This window comes from Tursiops truncatus, chromosome 2, assembly GCF_011762595.2.
Source record: "Tursiops truncatus isolate mTurTru1 chromosome 2, mTurTru1.mat.Y, whole genome shotgun sequence".
Lineage (NCBI taxonomy): Eukaryota > Metazoa > Chordata > Mammalia > Artiodactyla > Delphinidae > Tursiops > Tursiops truncatus.
In genome coordinates, this window is record NC_047035.1 from 55,420,159 (window position 1) to 55,430,867 (window position 10,709).

Here is a 10,709-nt window from a genome sequence, read left to right on the forward strand (position 1 = left end):
GCTGCTTGGGAAAATGACAACCTGGAGCCTGCCCTCAGAGAGCTTACAGTTATATGTGCATTTGTAATACAAAGTGATAAGAGCAATAAATAGTCAAATAGAGAAGAAATTACAGCACCTGTAAGAGCATAGGTAGGGCATGTGGGCTAATAGCAGGGCTTAGGGGATCAGTAAAGGGATAGTTTCAATAATCAATTTTTTATGACATTTAAACTTGTATAACTAGCAACACTTCTGTTTCTCTCTTCTTTGAATACATTTGTTAAAGTTTATAACATTCTCAATATACAATAATTATTAATAATTGCTAATGATAACGATGCAACATATACTCTTGCTATTATATAATGAATGGTTTCCTGCCTCTTTAGTTGGCATCAGCAGTCAAGAATCCTCTCTTTAAGAATAATATTTACTAGTATTTCAGGTTGAATAATATGAAATTGTTGTTTCTATAGGTTAAAAACAGCTGAATATTGGCAATTTTATGTGACTCAACCTATTCATCTTGCTAAATGGAAGAAATTTCCAACGTGACTCTTTCATGCTATCATTTTTTGCCTCCTTTTTTGTTGTTGTTGCCTAGATCTTACGAGAAGTTAAAAATCAATAATTTTCAGTTTTAATGAATCTATCCCTCTTACCAAATATCAGAATTTATATACAAATTTTTTTTTACATGTGATTGGGAACCAGAGGAAAGAGATTTTGAACTGAAGTAGTAGAATTCTTTTCTTAACTTAATCGCCTCAAAGACAATTCCTAAATTCCCAAGATGACATAAGATACTACCAGATTCCATAAATGAACAGTAATCTTGCCCAAGTTAAGTAATTGTTCTTGGACAAGAAAAACAGTTGACTTGTTTGACATACAGTCAAAAGGAAGGTTCATACCCTCTTCTGAAAGTGGCCAGCTCCCATCTTAACACTAAGCTCTTTATTGCCATCTTCTTTTATTGAGTTCCACTTGGTACTGAGACATGCATCAGTAAGAAGCACCTCTACATACTCAGCTAGAATGTTCAGAAACTTTCTTTAAGAGATGGGATAATGGAAGTACTATACATATGGATCATTAGCGATTTGACTCTTAGAATCACTTCTACTCCAGTTTCTACTGTAAATTGCACAATCAATAATCAAGCAGTCTTCTGCTGGAAAGAAATGAAACAAATGATTATTTAAAAATTAAAAAAAAGTTTGAATCTTTGAGAGTTGTTTTGCCTTTTGAGAGTGGTTTAGAAAACCACTAGGTCTTCTGAAGCTAAAGTAGAACGATGAGTATTTTCTAAAAAGTGAAGAAAATAGAAATTTACAAAATATATATTATTTCTATCAATTTAGCAAAAATTAAAAATGTCATTATAGTCTATGAATTTCCGTGTGTGATAAGATTTCTTTCATTTCTCCCTGGTGGGAATGTAAATTGCTACCATATTTTACAAAGGGCCATAAGATAATTAGGTATAACATCATGTAAAAAGTCAAGGTATAAAATTATATAGAAAGCCTCAATTATGAAAAAATAGGAAAATAAAAAATTTCAAGAAGGAAATACATCAAAATATAAATAGTGATTATTCTTGGGAAGTAGCATAATGGGTTATTGACTGGAAAAATAAAAAACCTCACAATGTGAGAGCTGTGAATTTCAGTTTTATTTGGGGACTTACCGAGGACTAGACTATAGTCCAGGAGACAGCCTCTCAGATAGCTTCTGAGGAACTGCTCCAAAGAGGCAGGTGAGGAGCCAGTATGTACATGAATTTCTTTTCTTTTTTGGTCTGGGAAATACATGTAGTCAAACACACATCTTGGTAAAAGGATACTGTTAGTCATGAGGATCAGATATCTCAGTTAATGATTTCAGTGTTTATCTAAGTATGGGAAGATGCAAGAATCTGAGGCCATTGAAATTCTTCCTTAGATAGGCATTTTAACTATGTAGGGGCTCATATATCCAAAACACAGAATGCTTTATCCTGAACTCCTTTCAGGGTGTACTTGTACATCAGCTATTTCAGTGGCTAATGACTTGATTCTTGTAGAACTGAATGGTGGGCAACCTTCTTTTGTTTACAGGGTGTAGATGAGGAAAAATAATTTTCCCTCTATCCCTCTACGTTCTTGTCTGAGACCTCCTGTAATAAAATGATAGATTAACATGGGAAAAACAAACAGAAGTTTAATAACATGTATACCTCCTGTATATAAAGGAGACACCCAGGAAAACTGAGTAACTCCCTGAAGTGGCCCAAACTACCACCTTAAATACCATCTTCAGGCAAAAGTAAAAGAAAGATGTTGGGGGTAGGGAGAGGCCAGTTATGGGAAATTACCAGAAAAAGCAAAGTGAAAAAGAGTATGATTATTATAACAGATTTAAGTGTCTTCTCCACTAATAAGAGTTTCTAGATATTATTCATCCTCCTCCTCCTGGTACAGAGAGGGAGACACCCTTACAAATGGGGATTTCCCTTATAACTATAAATTTCTCTGTAAAAGGGTAAGCTCCTGCTACATTTTCAGAGCTTCTCCTATTCTGCTATTTCTTAAAAATAACAAGCTAAAGATAATCCTTATGCCAAAGAGGCATATTTTGGGGTAGTAAATTCTGCTCCCCATTCATGGATAAGCTTATACTGTTTCATATTTTCTTTGAATATATATTTAAAATAGGTTTTTTACATTTTCCAAGTGCTAAGCATGCATAAGTTTTATATTTAAAAAAATGTCCAAACGTTTTATTTTTTAAAAATGAAGTAATGGTGATTCCAATAAATGATACTTTTAGCAATAATGACATGAAGGACAGAGACTACAACATAATACTAAATATTCCCTAGAGCTAAATATTGGCTCAGGTATGCTAAATAATTTTAAATAAATTCATATTTATGGCTAAATTAAAAAAGTTCAATTTAATTTTTAGAATTCTCAAACAGAACAGGTGTAAAGTTCAGGGAATTGCACTATCCAGTTATTATCTCACTGTGGAAAATCTCCCTTTTCCTTTCCTCTCTCTTCCTGCTCTTTCCTTACCTTACATATTTGATGAGCACTGACTATGTGGGTGGCACTGTGTTAGGTGCAGAGGATATAAAAAGATTAAACAGCTCCTGTCTTTAAGGAGTTTTCAATTAAGGGTATAAACATTCTTGAAAATTTAACTTCATTTGAAGAAAGTAAACTCAAAGAGATTTAAAAGGAGAAAAGTCTTTGTGACAGCACACATTCAAGTTTAATTATTAAGAATCCCAGAAGCAAGATATACAACTGTATTCTTTGTCTAATGTGCTTAAGAGTGACTTTACAATCTATTAGCTCAACTACGAGAGCTGTCAAGTTGCTGGAATGAAACAGGTAGCCTTGTTTCTTCCTGAATTATAGAGACAGCAAGTGGGAGTGGAAGACCACAGGGGACAGATCTTTGAAACTGTCTCTGATGTCACATTAACAACCACTTTCCTTTTCCTTCTGAAGTGAAAATAAAGCTAAAGGGTAAAAAAGGGGGAAATAATAGAAACATTTTTATAGTTGCTCTATATAGCACAAGTCAATAATTTCAGGAAGATATTTGAAGAATTTCTTTGTCTTGTGGTTATTTATCTTTTCCAAGTCAAAAGAGTTTAGCAACATGACAACATAATGAACAGTTCAAAAACACTCATAGGTGACCATTTTGCAATCAAAACATACTTTATAAATCCCTATTATTATTCCCCCTTGCTCTTTTTTTTTTTTTTAATTTTCTGTCTTATTCCGTTTAAAGGATTTCCTTACTCAACAACACGTCCTTTCAGTAGCTCATGTCTATAAAATCAACTGCCAATGCTAATTGCAGAGGCATTGTACATAGACATTGAGGGGAGACCTCAGGGATAACATCTCTATCTTAAGTTTTGTAGAACCTAAGACTGCTTTTATCTTTTAATTCTCTCTGCAGCAGCTGCATTTATCTTTCAGGAACAGATTTGAAATGTGAGGAAAATGCTAACAAATTTGCCAGTATGTAACCTTTCCTTTCCAATATCATTAAGGATTAGGATGAGTGACTCATTTCTTTATATTATCCATGTGCAATTGTGGTCATTACTGACCCCTTAATTATAGCTATTAGATGCCATAAAATTTCAAAACACTTTGCAACCTTCCTATTATTTGCAAACCAAGTCTTTTATTTCAGGGGTGCCAATATTACTGCTCCAATGTTCAAGCATATTTCCTTAATAGTTAAATTTTGTATCCTTCTACTCATGGAGGAAGATAATATTAATGAGGAATATCTCAAATGATCTCCCCACTGCCATGATCCCCACAAAATATTCATTTTTAATGAATAATAAATGTAAAGAAATGGACATTTTAAAAATAAATGCCTAGAAGTCAAAGTCTGCTTTAGTTACAGACAAAATCATTGATATGCCTGATTGAAAATTACCATTTTTTAATTCATTTGGATAAGGGTTATGTTGTCAAACTCAAATTCATGTGCCCAATGCACAGTGAGGCCAAACAAACTGAAACATTGGAGTGTGGAGCAGACAAAGGTTTATTGCAAGGGTCAAGCAAGTAGTATGGGTGGCTCATGCTCAAAAGACCCTGATAAATTTCAGGGAAGGGTTTTTAAAGGCTAGGTGAGGGAGAGAGTCACAGGGTGTGTGATCATCTGGTGCACAATGCTCTGGTTGGTTGATGGCGAGGTAACAGGGTGGTGTCACAAGGGTTAACATCAATGCTTAGGCTCCAGCCAGTCTGAAGGCTATGTGTTCATGGTCATCATGCGGTTAATTGCTACCATTTGGTGGGAGTTTTAGTATCTGCAAAACAACTCAGGAATGTGTATCAGACACTGTTATATATGTCCTTCAGGGAGGAACTAAAGATTCTGTGATTCTGCTATATGGCTGATCTATTGTTTAAATTGTTACCAGTTCTCCTGGCTCAACTGCTATTTTTTGTTACTACATTTCTTCTGTCATTAATTCTTGAGCCAGCTTTTTTGACTCAGGTGAGGCCTCGGAGACTAAAGTCTTTCTACAGTCATGAGGCAGGCAGAGGACATGGGGAGGTAGGGTCTGTCATGGGAAGACCCCATAGGGTCCTGCTCAGTTACAGTAATAATAATAATAATAATGGCAGCTAACATTCAATTTGTACTTACTATGTGACAGCCATTGTGCTGCCTTACTTGGAATATTTCATTCATTCACACAATAATTGTAATATCTACATTTTATAGATGAGGTTAAACACAGGTGGAAACTGACATAACTAGGATTCGAACCATTGTCTTCTAGAACCTGCTGCTCCCTCCTCCATACTCACATTAATCACTATAATATAATTTGTTCTTTGTTTACCTTTCTATCCAGTGCCTCTGAAGAAGAATGTAAACTAATTTATTTGGGATGCTTAGAGCTATATTTTGCATGATAATGATTTTCTTTCTATCCTTCAAATTGCCACTTTATTTTCTATCCATAAGGTCTATGCATTTTTATGTAATTGTTTTTTTTTTCTGAGAACATGGTTGCTTATCTCTGTATTCCCTGTTCATAGCACAGTTAGCTCCTGGCAAACAGAAGACACTTAGTAAATATTTACTGAATGAGTAGATCTGCATATAATTTTTATTTAAAAAATTGATCAATCTATGCATGTAATTTTGCTAAAACTTATTATCCAATAACGGTTTCAGAACACCAATAAGGAACATCATCCTAAGTCAATAAGTCTACTTTTGATGCACTAAGTAACTCTGACTAATTTTTTAAGAAATAGCACTACTAGGTCAAAGGGTTTAAACATTTTCAAGTTTTGGTAGATATTGGCAAAATTCCAAAAAGCTACACCAATTTACATTCTCATCAAAGAAGTAGAGGTAGAAAAAAAGCATGATTAGATAAAACATGACTTGATTTACTGCTACAATAGATTACTACAATATTCTGAGCAAGCCACCTGAACTATGTGTAAGAGTTTCTTGATAAGATCCTGGATGGAGATTTCATTGCCTCTTGTAATTACAATTCAAAAGTAGTCACAAGATGTATAAAAAGCACTCAAAATTCAAAAATAAGAAAAGAAACCACCCAATTCAAAAGTAGACAAAATATTTGAATAGACTTTTTACCACAGAAGATATGAGGATGGTAAACAAGCACATGAAAAGATGCTCAACATAATATGTCATTAGGGAAACAAAAATTAAAATTACAGTGAGATACCAGTACACATGTTAGAATAGTTAAAACAAGACAAAACAAAACAACAAAAAGTTGACATTAGCCATTCCTGGTGAAGATGTGAAACAGTTGGAATGATTGTTCATTGTTGATGCAAAATGGTACAACTACTTTGGAAAACAATTGAGCAGTTTATTATAAAGTTAAATGTATTTGTGCCATATGATTCAGCAGTCTCACTACAAGGTATTTACCCAAGAGACACAAAAGTTTATGTGTACATCAAAACCTATAGTGCATGTTTATAGCAGCTTTATTTATAAGTGCCCAAAACAGAGACAATCAGTATCCTTCACCATGTGAGTGGATGAACCAACTATGGTATATCCATACAATGAATCATTAATCAAATGGAATAAACTATTGATACAAACCAATAACATAGATAAATGTCAAATGAATCATGCTAAGTGAAAGAAGTCAGACACAAAAGGCTATTGTATAATTCATTCTCTTTCTTCTCTCTCTCCCTGTATAAAGATATGAGATAAAGTTATTTTTAAGTCAGGATAAGAAAATTTTTGAATATAAAATTCTCTCTGCCCATTTGGGCCACTATCTCTCTTTAGTGTGCATTGAGCATCTCCATTATACATTAACTAGACCTCCTTAGAAGACACAGGAATGCCTGCTCAACTGAAAAGAGCAGTTCTCCTGGTGCCAGCGAGGTAACTCCTTAAGAGATAACATTCCTTTCTAAATCCTGTAAGGGGTCACGATGACCCACTACTCGCCTTGTATGTGCAGACCTGGACTATGTAAACTGTCAATCTGTTACTTTGATGTGTGACCCTTTGTTTTGAAAACGCGTATAACTGTGCTTTGACCTCTAACCAGTGGAACAATCCTCAGGGCTTTCTGAAAGACTGTCTGCCAGGTTATAACCCTCAGGTTGGCTCGAATAAAATTCCCTACTTCTTTCTTAGACTGACTATTAATTAATTTTTCATCGGCAGTATAAACATTCTGGAAAAGGCAAAACTATAAGCACAGAAAAGAAATCAGTAGGTAGCAGGTTCTAGGGATTGGGAGTGTGTGAGATGTTGACCACAAAGGGGCAACATGGGAAAATTTTCTTTGACTGATAGAATTGTTCTGTTTCTCGATTGTGGTGGTTGTTCTAAGACTTTATGCATTCATTAAAACTCATAGACTTCTATACCAAAAAGGAGCAAATTTATTGTACGTAAATTAAAAGACATAAAAATTCAAATGAATAAAAAACAGAGGAATTACAGAAGCTCACTTTGACACCGGCAAGGCATTGAGAAGGCACTGTGTAGCCTGGTGTGTGCAGGTGTCTGTGTGTGTGAGTGTGTGTATTTTTTGTTGTTGTTATTATTATTATCACTACCATTGCCTTGTAGTACCCAGATTTAGTTAGGTAACAAGAGATGATTAGGCTTGTTTTCTTCTCTATCGTTTCCAATTTGGACCCAGAGAGAAAATTATTGCTAGATTTGCATTTTGTTGCTGTGAGAGTTTGTCTTGATTTACCTCTCTCATTTTATAAAGAGATGCTCATTTAGATTGATCAAGGGGGCTGATATAAAATCATCCAACTTACTTTGGAATCAGAATCTGAAACAGATCTAACTTATTTGTTTATATTCCTATTTAATCAATTTCCCCGTTTTAGCAAGGTTATATACTAATATAACTCCTCATGTATTAATGTTGCTCATAGCTTCAGTCGTTGGAAATCTTGGGTATTTTGTATTGCTGTCATATACTTTTGGAGGTTAAAATTGTCCTTCAGTTAAGTAAAGACAAGATTACCTAACTGCAGCATTAATAAAATTGCAACTAGAAATTCATTTAAGTTCCTCTGAAGAAAATACACTTTTAAATTAAGGTCATATAATTACCATTTTACTCGCCTTAAATTAAACTAGATCAATCCATGTACAAAAAACATTAGAAGTAAAACCATGAATCACTCTTTACTTTAGATGTTTCTTACTTAGATTTTGATTTTTGATTTGACTTTATATTTTGAAGTGTTATAATATTACACATTTAGATTGTGGAGTTTTGTCAAAGTTGGCTGAAAGGTATACCAAAATCAGATTTTTTAGAAGGTGAATGTCTGCTCATCATATAAAAGGATTAGAATCCTGTTTTTGTGTTCAAATTGAGAAAACATTCTTGAGATATAGACTCAGTTCAGGTGTTATCACAGCTGGACAATCTACTTCCCTGGGCATTTATTAAAAGTAAAATACTGTGGAGAGGGCAAACCTCCATAAAGGAGTAGAAAAATGGGAAGAAGCTTAGTCAGTGTCATTAATGTTTATGATAATACTAAGGTGACAGTGAAGGAAGAGAGGTGAGAATAGCATCACCCAAAGTGATATTTTTTCCCCTTAGAAAATGTTTTCCCTGTAGAAACTTTTTAGTAATTATTATTCCATTGCAATTTTGCTTTTTGCCTTTATTTCCAATTAAAAAGATAAAATGTAATCATATAGCTTTTTAAAAAAATGAGCAATCTGAACAAGTTTTAAGCTATGGCATTGAGTCAGTTACTAAATCTAAAGTATTATTGAAAAATAAAGGGATTTATCCCTCAAATTATACTTATTGCAATTATAGTTATTCCAAGAGCAGAGGTTATTTTACCTAATATTAGTGAGTTTTAACTTTATTAGACAAAGTAGCTTTAGCTATGCTGAGGGGAAAAAAAAAAATCAAACTCTTACCCAGTGGCTTTAAATAACAAAGGTGTACCTCCTGCTAAGGCTATAGCAAGTTGCAGTTTGAGCTGCTGTCCTGCACAGCTCCTTTCCAGGTAGGGGCTAAGAGGCCCAGACCCTTCCATCTTGCAACTTTGTTATCTTGAAGTCTATTCCAACAGCATGGAAGGAGAACACAGAGCACAGAAAAGGCGCACCTGATCTTTACTTCCTCAGGCTACAAGTGATGCAACCCAGCTGCTCACATTCTGTCAGAATTGTCCATATTATGGTCTCTAGATGCAGGGTGGCTGGGAAGTGAAGCTTAGCTGTGCTTGTGAGAATATGAAATAATTGGATGAATAAATAGCATTTTCTCTGCCACATATTAAAAAAAAATGTTCATGGCATTTTCTAGTTTCTATTAACATAAACAGATCCATTTACTTTGAAAAATGAAGTAAATAAAGTGGCTTGATTTTTTTGGATGCCCAACCACCATTTTCTAAGAATAGTTTCAGAGTTAAAATTTGGTCAAAGAATTTCAGACACCTTTGTTTTAGATCCAGTACCTTTTTACCACGGATAATTTAGGAGCTGAGTCATGCACTTGATTCGGAAGGAAGAAATGAGTTCTGATTAACAGTATCTCTGAGGTAGTTAATTATTAACATATATATCATATATATCTATATATTTATATTATATCTGAAAAGAAAATAAATCCTGAAAAACAATGTGCTTATATGAAAGAGATGTGAATGTTGGATTTCTGTGAAGCCATAGGATATCTTTATTTGTATTAAATCTATTTATTATTTTGTTTATTTATCCTCTAATTCATTCATGAACTCAGTAGAAAGTTATTGAGTCTCTAAACATAGGCCAGACACCCTGCAGAGCATAAGGATAAAGATGAAAATAAACATGTTCCCTCCCTTTAAAGAGGTTCTAATCTAGTTGGGGAGAGTTATTTCTCACTACTTAAAAACAAAAACAAAACATAAACTATAGAGTCAAGCAAGCACTTTGAAATAGAAAGAATTTGTTCTGCAGGGGAGGAAAATTTGCCACCCTAAAATATATCTCTTTAGCATATTAATCATTTTTAGCTGGTTACATTCTGAGAAGTGGCACTCTGAAAGGCTCTGAACACCAAGTAGGAGTTGCCCCTTTGTAAGAAACATTTACATTTGTAAGGGAAATTCCCATTTGTAACGGTGTCTCCCTCTCTGTCCTGGAAGAGGAAGATGACCAAGTCTGTTAAAAGTCTTATCAATGGAGAAGGCAAGACTTAAATCTGCATCACAGTCACCCAGTTGCCAATACTGGTAACCTCCCAAAGCTGACTCTCCCCACCCTAGCATCCTCTTTAGGTGAGGAAAGTATTTAAGGTAAGGACTTTGGCCATTTTTGTGATTTACTCAGTTTTCCTGGATTTCTTAGGTATATATGTTATTAAACTTTGTTTGGTTTTCTCCTGTTAATCTGTCCTATGTCAAGTTAATTCTTAGACCAGCCAGAAGAACCTAGAAGAGTAGAGGAAAACTTTTTCCTCCCTGACAGTTCAAAGTGCCACTGGGGACAGAGATGAGGGTGCTACTAACTCTGCTTGGGAAAGAAATCAGATTATATTCTTACTGAGGGATGGGCCTATGTTTAAGATTGTTGTATATTTTCTATAAAAGTTTTGGAAAGCTGTCACTGAATTTGTTTAGAACTGAGTAGGATGATAAGTGTCCTCACAGTATATTTGAATGAATAGTTCACCAACTTCAAAGACC